Genomic DNA, 13,711 nt, shown 5'->3' on the forward strand with positions numbered 1-13,711 from the left:
AATTGAAACTTTGAAGCTTTCATTGGAGCCCAGGGCCAGTCAGACAGGTGGGAAGATTTGCATTCCTCATCGCTGGGGGGAACCCAAGCCTCCTATTCACTCCAGCTCTGTGGCCACCGCCATCTTAGTTTGGTTAATTTGTATACTTGCTCCAGATTGGTTGGTGGGTGTGCCTTGTGGGTGTAGTGGAGTGATGGAATGATGGTTGATTTGCATCTTTCTCTTTTATTAGTGTGGACTAGAGGCATGGTGCACAAAAATGTATGCACTCTGAGGGGGGTCCCTCAGCCAGGCCTGTGCTGTCTCACGGTCTGGCACATCTTGGGGGATGTCCACCTACTGGCTTAGGCTCGCTCCCCAGGAGACCGGGCCTAACCTAGCAGTCAGACATCCTTCTGGCAGCCCGGGATGTCCACTTGCCAGCGGGGAGTAAGCGTAAGCTGCAGTCAGACATCCTTAGCGTTGCTGAGGAGGCAGGAGAGGCTCCAAGCACCACCGCTGTGCTGGCAGCCATCAGAGCAACACTCCCTCTGTGGGAGCACACTGACCACCGGGGGTAGCTTCTGCTTTGAACGTGTGCCCTCTGGTGGTCAGAATGTGCCTTAGTCATTCTGCTGTTAGGGTCAATTTGCATATTCCCCTTTTAGTATATAGGGTAGAGGCCTGGTGCATGGGTGGGGGCCGCCTGGTATGCCTTGAAGGTTGTCCCAGATTAGGGCGGGGGTCCCACTCGTATGCCTGGCCAGCCGGGTGAGTGGTTGAAAGCCATTTTCAGGCTGGCCATTCCCCCCACTTCCCAGGCTCCCAGACTCTCCTTGAGTGGAGGCCAGCGCCAGCTGGAAGCAGAGGTTTGGGATTTATTTACCTTCTATAGGTGAAACTTTGTAGCCTTGAGCAGAGCCGACAGCCAGCCAGGGAAGATGGGAAGCTTGGCTTACTCCATCGCCAGGGGCAACCCAAGCCTCCTGCTCATTCCAGCTCTGTGGCCGCTGACATCTTTGTGAAAGAGCGATGGCTAATTTGCATTTTTATTGGATAGGCTATATACATATACCCAAGTGCACAACAAGAGCACAGGGCTTTTCCTCTCTCCAAAATGTTTTTGAAAGTACACCATGAAATGTTCTTAGGTAAGTGAGAAAGTTGATTTTGAAATTGAATGGGCATAAGTGGGCATATTATGGACTTCCGGGAACTATTGAAAGTGTTTTAACCGAGATGCTAATAATTCAATACTTGCATAATGAAGGAATTATTAGTTCATAGGTGAAAGTGCATGGAGAGTGGGTGTAGCAGGTTGATTAAGAAGCTTTTAGTAAGTCGCCAAGAGATTGGGAGAAAGACAGTGCAAAGTAGAGAAAGAGAAAAGTTGACAAATGCTTGTCAATATATAGGGAGGAACTGATAAATATGTATGTGGACATCATGGAAATTGCTTGCACTTTGTTCAGAAGTGGACAGGTTTTTCCCACCTATGGTAATTTAAGAAATTAAGGAAGATATACAGGGAGGACAAGATGGCAAAAGATAATACATTCCAGAATAACAATCTAAGGCGCATTTAACCTTGAGCTCATTGAAGTCTTAGAGGAAATGTAAACATTTTCATTGAAAGAGGAAATAAAGTGGTGCTTTGAATAGTTGCTTTTTTCTTAAAACATTGATCTCCATTGTGATATCCTCATGTGAGTATTTGTCATTTACAGAACCGCTGTCACGTGTGAGAGAGAATTATGCAGGCATTCCTTGCAAAGAGCCAATCCCTTCCAGGAGAAAGTGCCATATGTCTCCAAGAGATGATGACAGTACTACTACTTATAGGTAACCGGCAACAAAACGTAAGGACACCTAATGTATACTAGGCACTGTTGTTGGTGAGGTGAAACTCTTCTATCATAACACTAAATATTTACCATTGACCAACTAAGTAGCATGCAGTATATTCAGAGTCTTAATTTCCATTATTTTCAACAACAGCCAGACCTTGTCACTTTTCTGTTCCTTGTGCACAGCATTCCAGTTGTTCTAAATCCCCGACATTCCCTGATATTTTCCTCTTCAAACATTGGAACCTACTTAGGAATAAAGTATCTCATTTTGGTTGATTGGCACTTCCCTGATGACCCATCTTTTCATGAGCTTGTTAGCTGTTTGTGTCTTCTTTGGAGAAATGTCTCTTGAAGCCTTCTGCTCATTTGCATTTTGCTATCTGTGTAGTCAGAGTGTGTCCCTATTCTGTATCTTAGAAGGTGATTTCAAAATACTTCTGCTTCATTTCCTTCAGTTATTCCGGCAGAGATGATCCAGGTTCCCGGGTCAGGAAGCAGTATGGCCCACCATCTAGGGAGATGCACACCGTGACCATGGCCTTTCAGGTCCTGGAGATGAGCACTCCTGTAGGAGACACAGGTGTTTAAAAGCCTTCTCTCTTTTTATCCAGTAGCACACTGAAGTTGTTAACTTGGACATAGTTAATACTGTGTTTTTTAACGTAGTGATCGTGATGGCTGTGGCAGCAGTCCTGGTAGATGTTATTCTGAATATCGAACTGGAGGCTCTTACAGAGGTTCATATGAGAGCTATGGTAAGTGTCCAGATAGACTGTATGTAAGTGACAGGATTGTATTTAAAGGCCACCTTGTGATTTACTCTACTTTTACTTCCATTTGCCACGTGGAGGACTCTATGAACTATGGGTTTTGTATTATCTTGGAGGTCTTGTTTTCTTTCCTTAGTAGCTCATGTGGAACAGTACAATTCTTTCAGGGGTGAAGGTCACACTCATTTATTGTCTCTATTAAAGAAACAAAGTACAACTTTTCCTTTTTCTTTTATTTTTCTCACCTCAGGATATATATCATTGATCTCGGGAGAGTGGTATGGAGGGAGTTGGGCTGAGAGAGCTCTACATCAATGTGAGAGAGATACTTTGTTTGGTTTCTTCATGTACAATCCCCATCCAGGGACAGGAAGGGACCCTGAAAACCAGGGTCATGCCCTTGACCTGGAATCAAACCCGGTATCCTTCAGTGCAAAGGCTGGTGCTCAACACACTTAGGCACACCAGCCAGGGGGTTATTTTAACTTTTTTCTTTTTTACAGAAGGAGAATTTGACAGTGTGAAGCATAGAAATAATATGAGTGTCAGAATTTTAGCCTGTTTCCAGAAAATGTGCCTTCACAAATGTTCATAATCCATTATTTCTGTCACAACATTATTCTTCAGCTGTATTTTAGATAAATGTAAGCTCCCTTGCCAGCCTCAGAATTACTGACATATTTTTAGCACAGGTGTATAAAAGCATAGGTTTCCAACTATTTAAGACTTTACTAGGGTCATATCATACTGACTTAAAATTATTTGTTAAAATGTTAAAGTATTGTTATTTGGTCACTGACTTTACAGGAGGCTCATGTGGAGCATCACCAACATGAGGGCCCCTCTGACTTATGGTGGAAGGAATCCCTGTGATGATTATTACAGCTGCAGACGAGATGGATATGATGGAGGGGGCATAGCAATTACTGCAACAGCTGATGGGACTCCTCTGTAAGAGGTCCTTAGCATGATGTTGGTGGCAATTATAGGATTCATCATCTACACAAGAGAGTGAATCCTGCAGTACAGTAGCTAAACTATTGGGGTCCTCTGGAGGAGTCATAGGGGAAGCCCCTGTGACAAAGCAAGTATACACAGAAATAAAAAAGATAATGCTAAGTTATGGTTTACATTTAATTTGTAAAGAAATTGTCTTCTGTTATTGAAGCATGACTAAAAGCAAACGGTGGGATTGAGGAAGAAGCAAGAATTATTGTTCCCTTTATGAAATTTGTGGCTGGAATGCAAAATTTGAATTATTAAAGTTTTTATCATAAGTGTTCATTTAATTACAATATACTTAAATATTTAATTTGAACATTTGTAGTGTTAAAATTTTCAGAATAAAGTTTCCCACAAAATCAAATTTGTCTGATTTTACTGCAAACATACAAATCAATGTGTTTGGATGGTGAGTTATATTCATGGCCCTGCATCATCCAATGTGTCCATGACCATAAGTACATAGAGACTTTGAAGTGAACTGCATACAAAATGAATCAGTGTGTTACTACTTCATGGCATGCTGCCCTGTTTTCCAGTTAGGGAGGGTAAATATATTAGGTATTCTCCTTGCAAAACCTAAGTAAATAAAAAGATTGAGGAACCTCCACCAAGGATGCAAAGCCATTGTTCACCTCAGTGTGGCAACTGGGGTCCCGAAGGATTCCACCAGCTCTGTGGCCCACACATTGCACCCTACGATACTGATAAGGAGCAGGCCTATACCACTGGACCCAGGAGGAAGAGGAGACCTTAGGGAAATAGGAGATTAGCTGGCCAGCAATAGAGCAACATGGTGTGGCAGCACAGCAGCCTAGGCCTCGGCATGAGGAAGATTCGCAGACACCTATGAAAAGCAGTACAGGAAGAACATGTCATGCCAGCCCCTGTTGAGGGGCAGGTGGCAAGGCCTGAAGGTGCTTGGGCAGGCTAGAGGGAGAGTTCAGAGGAGTGGCTCAAGGAATCTGCTTTGACTGAGTGACAGTGGACATGCACACTACCTCCCCCTGCCTAACCCCCTCTGCCTTTACTGGAATTGCACTGCCCTTGTTGTGCTGGTGGTTCCTGTCTCATGCCCACACCATGAGGACCTGGTGTCTCAGGCTATATCCCTCCCAGCATCCAGGTGTCCCTGTGAGAGAAAAGGAATGGCCCAGGAAACTGGCAGCACACCGGGGGAGAGCCCAAGCAGTCCCTCCTCACCTGTCCTGTCCACTCACTGGGGGCAATGGTCCTCGCATAGTACTTCAGGGAATGGAGCCACAGGTCCTTGCTGATGATCTGGTAGGGCAAACAGACCTGGGTCAGGAGAGCACAGGGACCCGAATAGAAACCCAAGCAGCAGGCGGACATAGGAGGCTGTATGCTGGCATGGCCAGTGACATCCCATCTCAGCAATCCTGCCAGATCCTGCCACCCTGTGGTCAGAAAACCAGTAGAAGAAGCTGGGGCTGCTCTCCTGGTGCCCCTGGCTGTAGGCTTCTCGTTCACAATGCTGGTACGGGGGTGGCAAGGGACAGCCTGTATCTTGCAGGAGAGGGGTATGTGAAGCTGGGCACAGCACCTTCCCACCCTGCCCACCACCAGCTGCAGCCCATGCAGGGAGCCTCCTCTTACCTGTGAGGGTGATGAGATACTCCTTCACAATCACATGGTTGCGGAAGTAGGGGTTGCTGCAGAAGCACAGGCTACTGGTGCAGCAACCCCAGGTCTGCCTGACTTCCCTCACCTGCAGAAGAAAAGTGGACACAGGGAGTGAAGTTGCAACCCAGGGCTCCGCCTGTAGCTGTTTTCAGGGACAGGCCATTTCCCCACATCCCCTCCACCACTCTGTGGAGCAGGAGGCCTGACCTTCAAATCGATCATGTGGCTGAGCATATTGTCATCTTGGACTCTGGACAAGGCCGACAACTCTGGGTGGTTGACCATCTGCTATGGGTCAAGGAGCCTGCACCCTGGGAGCTGGGCATGGACCAGCTAGAAAGTACAGCCTGGCCTGGCCTCTCCTTCCTTTAGGCCACTCTTTCTCCATCAAAGGCAGAAAGGGGCACAGCACCACTCTGTTTCCTGACAGACCCTGATACCCACCAGATTGTTTTGTGCTGAGGGCTTGACAGACTACACATCACACATTCCTGCTTCTGACTGAGGAATTGGAAATACAGACAGCCTGGAGGGTAGCGTTAGTTAGTCCCAGAAGAGCCCCTGCAACACAGCGCTCTCTGTGGGCATCAGCCCCTGCTGTATGGGTGCCTCTGTGTTGGAGCTCTGCCCCTGGACCCCAGTTACCGCTTCTATGGGGCCTGTATAAGACAGAGGGTGTCTCCAGGATCCTGGGCCAGACTGGGGCACACTGCCCCGACCTTGTCCTCAATGTTCTTTTCTATGGGAACCATCCCCGCTTACACCATTCTCCTGCACTGTCCCATGCTCCTTGTGATCCTGCTCCTCTACCCTCAAGGATACAGCTGTGAGCCAGAACCCAGGGATGCGCCCGATATTGAGGCTTCTCAGTTCGAAATAGGGCTTGAGCCTCTGCCGAGTCCTGCACCTGAGCCGAGAGAAGGCCCTGCTGGCTTCCTCGTTCATGAGCTCCATCTCCAAAGGAAGGGCCTGGAGCACCTCCAGAGGGGAGCTGATTAACTTGGCTTTGGGCCCTGACTGGGCCTGCTCCTGCTGCACTGGTTCCTCTTCTTCTGGCTTTGATTTGGCCTCTGACTGAGGATCCACCTCTTTCACCTTTTCCACTGCCTCCATGGTGCCCTCCCCCACCTGCTGCAAGACAAAATGTCCCCCTGCAATTAATTGCTCCTCTATCCACCCTTCCTCCTGGTGGTCACTCCCTTGCAGATCCCCAGTCACTTGTGCCTCCAGCCTCAGCTCTTCACTCACCACCTCCTCCTCCCTCCCCACCTGCAGATCTGGGAAAACCTCCACCCGCCCTCAGTGGCCTGCCATGGCACCACCTGCAGAAGGCCCTCTGTCCACAGGACAAAGTGAGCCTGTGCCTGCAACTCCTCCCCCAGGCCCTCCTTGTCTTCCCTTTCCTCCTCACTCTGGGTTCCCTGCTGCACCTCACTCTCCTCTCCCTCCACACACTGCTCTGCAGCCAACCAGTCCTCCCCTGCCCCCCACTCAATATCTAGCCAAACTTCCTGGCCTGTGTCCAACCTCAGCTCCAGGGTCTCAGCCTCCCCCACCTTCATGAAGTCCTCCTGCTCCAGCCCCAAAGCTGCCCTCTGAACCGCCTGTGCCCTTGAGTCCTGGGTATCAACACTTTCCTGGACTGAGATGAAGCTTAAAGCCTCCTGGGCCATTCCTCCTGCCCTGTCTTTCCTGGTGCAAAGGCCCTGGGGTGCACTGTGAATCCTCAGGCGCCCTTCAGTTGAAGGCCCCCTAGTGGAACTGAAAGGAAACACGCTGCCCTCAGGAGCCCCTCTGTCTCCCAAATTGGTGCTTTAGAAGATAGGGCAGAGACACCCAGAGAACAACACAATCTGAATAGCAATTGGGGAAAAATTAGAAACCAGGAGGAGAGCCTACGGGAGCTTTGCTACATCATGAATGAAAGTAATTTATGTAGAATAGGTGTGTCAGGAGAACAAGAAGAGGAACAAGGATTAGGAAACCTATTAGAAGAATCAATGACAGAAAACTTCCCTGACCTGGGGAAGAAAAAGTCACATAAGCACAGAGAGTCTCAAACAAGATGAATACACATTGTAATTACAATGGCAAATGGTAACAGCACAAACAGAATCTTAAGGCTGCAAGACAGAATCAGAGAGTTACCTGCAAAGGATCTCCCATTAGATTATCAAATGATTTCTCAACATAAACACATGGAGCTACAAGTGAACGGGAAGAAGTGTACAAATTGGTTCAAAGGAGGGAGCTGACTCCAAGATTTCTCTATCCAGCCAGGCTCTCATTTAACATTGGAGGAGATTTCAGGAGCTTCACAGACAAAGCAAATGAACAAACAAAAAGGCTGAGGGAGTTTATTACTAAGACGAGCGTAACGCAAGAAATGTTAAAGGGTCTGTCATAAAATGAAGAAATAGAAGGGTAAGAAAGACCATAAGGAGAAAGAACAAAAATGGCTAAAACAAGTACCTATCACTAATTATCTTAAATATAAATGGACTAAATGCTCCATTCAAAAGACATTCAGTGCCTGAAATGAGAAGAAAACGTGACCCATATATATGCTGTCTACAAGAGACCCACCTCAGTGCAAGGGACTCATACAGACTGAAAGTGGACAGCTGGAAAAAATGTTTTTAGGAACAGGGAAATGAAAAAATAACCTGGGCGAACAAAACTTATATCAGAAAAAATAAACCTCAAAGTGGAGGCCATCAAAGGAGAAAAGAAGACCATATCATATTACTAATGGGGTCAAGATTACAAGGGAATAAAACTCTGGTAAACATATATGCATCCATTGCAGAAGCGTGAAATACTAAAAACAGAAAAAAACAACTGGAATATATCAAGGGAGAGATCGACAGCAATAAAATCATAGTAGGGGACCTTAATACCTCATTGACAACACTGGATAAATCCTCTAGGCAAAAAAAACAAATCAGGAAAGAGACATCAATCCTACGCACCTCACTAGATCGGACAGAATTAATCGACATCTTCAGAACATTTCACCCCAAAGATACAGAATATACATTCTACTTAAGTGTACATAGGACCTTTTCAAATATAGACCACTTGAGACACAAGCAAACTCTCTTCAAATTTAACAAGGTGGAAGTCATATCAAGCACCCTCTCAGATCACAATGTCATGCTCCTATATAATGAAGAGCTAATATGCAAATTAATCTTCACATCATCTCCAGATGGCTGCCTATGACCAGACTGGTAGGGGGTTAGTGAGGGACAACCAAATAAGTGAACAGCAAGTTGTGTGGGAGAATATGCTGGTGGGAGGCAGGGTGTGGGGCAGCCAGGCAGACAAGGGGGACAGTAGGGGCCAACCAGCACAGCAGAGGAGCAGTTGGGGGCGACCAGGCCAGCTGGGGTAGGGGCAATAAGAGGTGACCAGTCCAGCAGCAGGACAGTTAGAAGTGACCAGTGTGGCAAGGCGGGGTGTAGTTGGGGCAACCAGGCTGGCAGGGGGTTTTGGGGATGATTAGGCCATTGGGTGCAGTGAAGGGCGACTAGGTTAGCGGAGGGGCAGTTGGTGGTGACCAGGCCAGCAGGTGGGGCATTTAGGAGTGATTAGGCCAGCACGCAGAGGCAGTGAGTGTCGAACAGGCTGACAGGGTGTGGGGGGGAGTTAGGGGTGACCAGACAGGCAGGCAGGTGAGCAATTAGGAGCCAGTGGTCCCGGATTGGAGAGGGTGTAGGCTGGTCTGAGGGAACCGCCGCCCTCCCCCCCACACACATATGTAAACATTCACACTCACAGGACAGGGCCATGGCTTCTGTTGAGCAGTGCCTCCATCTTGAAGAGGTCAGCTGTCTTCTGACTGACCATGGCATGTCTATGTGAGTGAGCACCCAAGCCAAGGGAGTTGAGAGCTCATGTCAGGCCCCTGCACTCCTGTAGTGTACAAGTTCCCTATTTTCTGGCCAGATTGTAAGACTTCTCATCAGAAGTCTGTCATTCTCCCCTCCTCGTCCCAAAAACACCCTGAAAGAAGGGAACAACATCCCAAGGCCTTCTAAGGCCTGGTGTCTTCTCTTCTGTAGCCCTGCCTCTTTCCAAGCAGGCTCAAATGCAGGAGATGCTGCTTCCACAGCCTCTTGTGAGGTCTTTGCCCAATACTATTACAGTTCCCTGCTACCTACAACACAAAGACAGCAACACCTTTCCAGCTTCTTTATGGTTCTTTAATGTCTTTGGTGTTCTCACTAAGACTATTGTTTCAATACATCCTTGAAGAGCTCATTAAGATCTATGAGCAAACTTATAACCATTGTCTTGAACTCTGTATGCAGTAGTTGGCTTGCTGGCATATCATTCCTTTGTCTCTGCATCTTGGGTGCTCCCCTGGTTTGTTTCTATGTACTAGGTAGATTTTCTGTGTCTCCTGACTAGGTAGAGTGTCCTTGTGTCATTGCTGTTCTATAGGGCCTGGTGGCTCAGCCTGCCCAGTCACCTGAGCTGGGAGCTCCAGGTGTACCTGTGTGGGCTGTTTGTTCAGTCTTGCTGTAGTTGAGCCTTGATTGCTGTTGGCATCCCTGGGTGGAACTGACCTGCAAGCCAATTTGCTGTGAGGACCAGCTGCACCACAGTAGGAGAGGTGCTGTGCATGAGACCCTCCTATAGAGCAGGGCTTGCTTCAGTGGGGCTTTCAAGCTCACTGAGTCTGGCCCTGGAGTGTGTCGCTTGTGGGTGTGTAGAGCTGTAACCTGGTAGGTTTTGAAGCTGTCCAGAAGGTGCACTGTCTCTGGGGCCTCCCAGGAGGGGCAAAGTCAGCCACTGCTTAGGGACATCCGGCAGGACCTGGGGGCAGTCTGGAGATGGCTGCTATTTGTATTGGGCTTAGAAATGCCCAGGAGAGACCCAGCATGAAGCAATGCAGACTGCTGCTAGTGCTGGATCTTGGGTTGTTTTTAACATTTTTTTCTGATGCCAGCTGCTGCTTTTCTGTTATGTGTTAGAGAAGTCTGAAGCCTGAGCCAGGCCAGGCCATACATATGGAAAATCTGCTACAAACAGCTTTTCTGGAGCTGCCAATTAGATGGGGTGGGGTCTCAGGAAACCACAAAGGTGGAGGAAAAATTGTGGGCCATATATGTTGATTATATGATGAGAGACTACTTGCATTGCTTTCTCTTACTTCATTTTTGTGTTGTCAGCTTTTATTTATTTTAAAGTGTGCCCAGGTGGTCTACAAGTGTGTACTAGTTTGGAAATAAGTATTGAATCATCTGTTCAGAGTGATTGGTTATTTTACTTATAGTCTGTATTATTTTTATTATATCTCCGGTTAAAATGTTAAAAGTAAAAATTCGCAGTTTGAATTGCATGTCTTTGCTTACAGTTTTAAATGATTTCATCCTTTCTATTATGAAATAGAATCCTTACCTAACCTATACTATGTTTACATCACTCAGCTATTTTTACTTAAATGGGTCCATGACTACAACATTTTAAAATATAGTATTTTCAGTATCGTAAGTGCTTGAATTCCCTGATGTCCCAAAGTCAAATTGGCTGTGTAAACATAACTCATGGGATAGTAACTGATCTGCATAAACAACTTTAATAAGGAAATTTGGTATTACTTTTGTAAACAAATCCTAATAAGATTTCTGCCACACAGGGGCCCTGACACAGAGTGACAGCCATAAGAACCATTCACATATTCTGGGTCTAAAATATTTCCTAGAGATCTATGCACCTCTGCCTCATTCCCAACATTTAAGATTTAGCTAATACCCCTTGGTTCCCTTGACTTTTTATGAATAAAAGGGTTTTCTAGTGCCCCAACTAATTCCGCCTAAATTACCACGCTTATTTTCCTTCTCAATATTCCTGTGCATAATAGTACTTGCATTCTTTTCCGAGAATATCTGTTATCTTTACCTCAACACTCATTGCTCAATAAAATAGGGGTTTTATCTTATTCAGAACAATTTCTCGGCACTCAGAAGGAACACGTGTAAATATCTGTTGAAAGAAGAAATTGAGGAATAATGTCTACACAAACTACATTTTGTTGTGCTTAGAAAGTAGCAAAAAAGGGAATGGCCATCAATTATTCTTCATAAGTCAAATAAATGGACCTTTGAACTCAACAAAAATTATGAGCCAAATCTAATCATTAGCTACTACAAAACCCTAAATATGAAGGTAGAGTGTGAGGGTCAACATGTACACAGCACCTTCAACATACCAGAAACCAAAAGGACATTGAGGAAATTAAAAGGACAATGAGGAATCACCTCACTCCTGTCAGAATGGGTACCATCAACAAATGACAAGTGCTGGCAAGCTTGTGGAGGAAAGGGCACCCTAGCACTCTGATGATGGGAAAGCAACCTGGTGCAGCCATAATGAAAAACAAAATGGGATGTCCATAAAAAAATTGAAAACGGAACTCCCATATGACCCTGCCATCTCACTTCTAGCCATTTATTTGAGGAAACGCAAAACACGCATCAGAAAGAATTTATGTCCCCCTATATTCATAGCAGCACAATTTACAATTGCTAAGATTTGGAATGCACCTAAGTGCCTATCAGCAGGTGAGTGCATAAGAAAAACAAACTGCTGTACATTTACACAATGGAATACTACTCAGCAGAAAAAAAGGAAGAGCTCTTTCATTTGATAAGCATGGGTGAACCTATAGAGCATTATGCTAAGGGAATAAGCCAGCCAGAGCTACACAAGTATCACATGATCTCACTCTTATTTGGAAACTCATGATCAAAATAAATTGATTTTAAAAAATGGAGGCAGAGACATGGAAGCATGGACAGACTGTGGAAACTCACAGGGAAGGTAGGGGAGGGTGAAAGGATGATGGCTGAGAGATAACCAACCAAAGACCTTGTGTGAATGTATGCATTACACACAGAAGCAGACAATGGGGGTGGTCATGGCCTGGGGAAGGGAGCTGGGGTGGCCTGCTGAAGGGTCGATGGGGGGACGGAAACAGACGTATGTAATACTTTCAACACTAAAGATTAAAAAAAAAATAACTGCCATGAAAATAATGGAAAGAAAAAGGACATGTTATACTTTGTCAGGGGACAGGGGCTGTGTACACTTCAGGAGGACAGGGGCCTGATGTTAGCTCCCAATTCGTAGGTTCTCAATACCTTTGACTTGGGTAGTCACTGACATTGCAATTTTCTCAGACACCTACCCTTGTCAGCACAGAAGACAGGTGACGTTTTCAAGTTGCCATCACCGTAAACCAGAACCCACAAAAATGGGCCCAGAAGTTAGCAACCCTGATCGTCATGGTTCACTGGCTTGTGGATAGCGGACATGAACGAACCTCTAGGCCAAGCTCATGGGATTCTCGTTACCCAGAGACCTGTGGGGAGTCGAGGGTTCCATGCTCTGTCAGAGGTCTTCTCTGGGCATCGCAGGTGGCTCCCTTCCCCTCTAAGTCCCATTATGTTCCTATCAATGTGGGGAAACCATTAGGGAGAGGTGAGGGAGGGAGAGGGTGCTGTCGACACCTCTCAAAATGGACCGGGGTCTGTCCGAAGTTGTATCCTTGCTTTCAAAGAAGAAAGGCTTTACCATGGGTCACACATCTTTGCCCAACATAAGGCATTCTGGAGGAAGTTAAAGCATCATGAATGGGATTAAAAGGGCCAGGGGATCCGGTATTGAGCTGGGGAGGGAGGACAGGAGTAGGAGCAGAGCATGGTGCTCAGTAGTCACTATCTAAGGCCACAAGGGGTCAGCAAGGCCCTGGAGTGGGGAGAGGTACTGATGTTGTTATCCTTTGCTGTTTAAAGTCTCATTAGCTGCATCCTGAGCCCTTCCTAAGTGGGACACAAAGACTGTATACTGTCTATGTCAATGTTTCTTGGGTCAGGATAATTCCTTTTCTGGAAGTGCCAGTAAGCATCTCCCAACAGAGGGGGATCAAGAAGGGCCTGAGGGAGAATTACCAATCTGCCTGTGGTCCCCGGGAAGGGCAGTAATTGTATCGCCCTAACCCCAGCCATCCTGGGTTATTCTTGTTATCTTTGTCCCACACAGCAATGGGGGGATGTCCGAGGATTCCTCTGCCATCAGCACTGTAACTCCTGCAATCGGAAAGTAAGGATACCCCAAGGTGGGCTTGATTCCCTCTGCTCTGTCATTGGGCTTTGTCTGTCCTGACTCAGAAACACAGGGATGGGACACAGGTAGGTTTACAGCTGTGAGTATGTGAAACACAGAGTTTATGCCTGTATTATTATTTATTAATCACTGTATTCTTTTCCATATGAACAACTGGAAAGCTACTTTTCCCCCTCCCTGGATATATATAATAGACTCTCATATGCTTATTGATTACTGAGGCAGGAAAGTCCCATGAGCTGCCCACATAGCTAGAGAGAGAGTAAAGCTGGTGTTGCCATTCAATTTCATTACAAAGCCTGAGAACCAGGGGAGATGATGATGTAAATT

This window comes from Myotis yumanensis, unplaced genomic scaffold, assembly GCF_028538775.1.
Source record: "Myotis yumanensis isolate MYYU_CA2020_CCGP unplaced genomic scaffold, mMyoYum1.0.hap1 SCAF_24, whole genome shotgun sequence".
In the NCBI taxonomy this organism is placed as follows: domain Eukaryota; kingdom Metazoa; phylum Chordata; class Mammalia; order Chiroptera; family Vespertilionidae; genus Myotis; species Myotis yumanensis.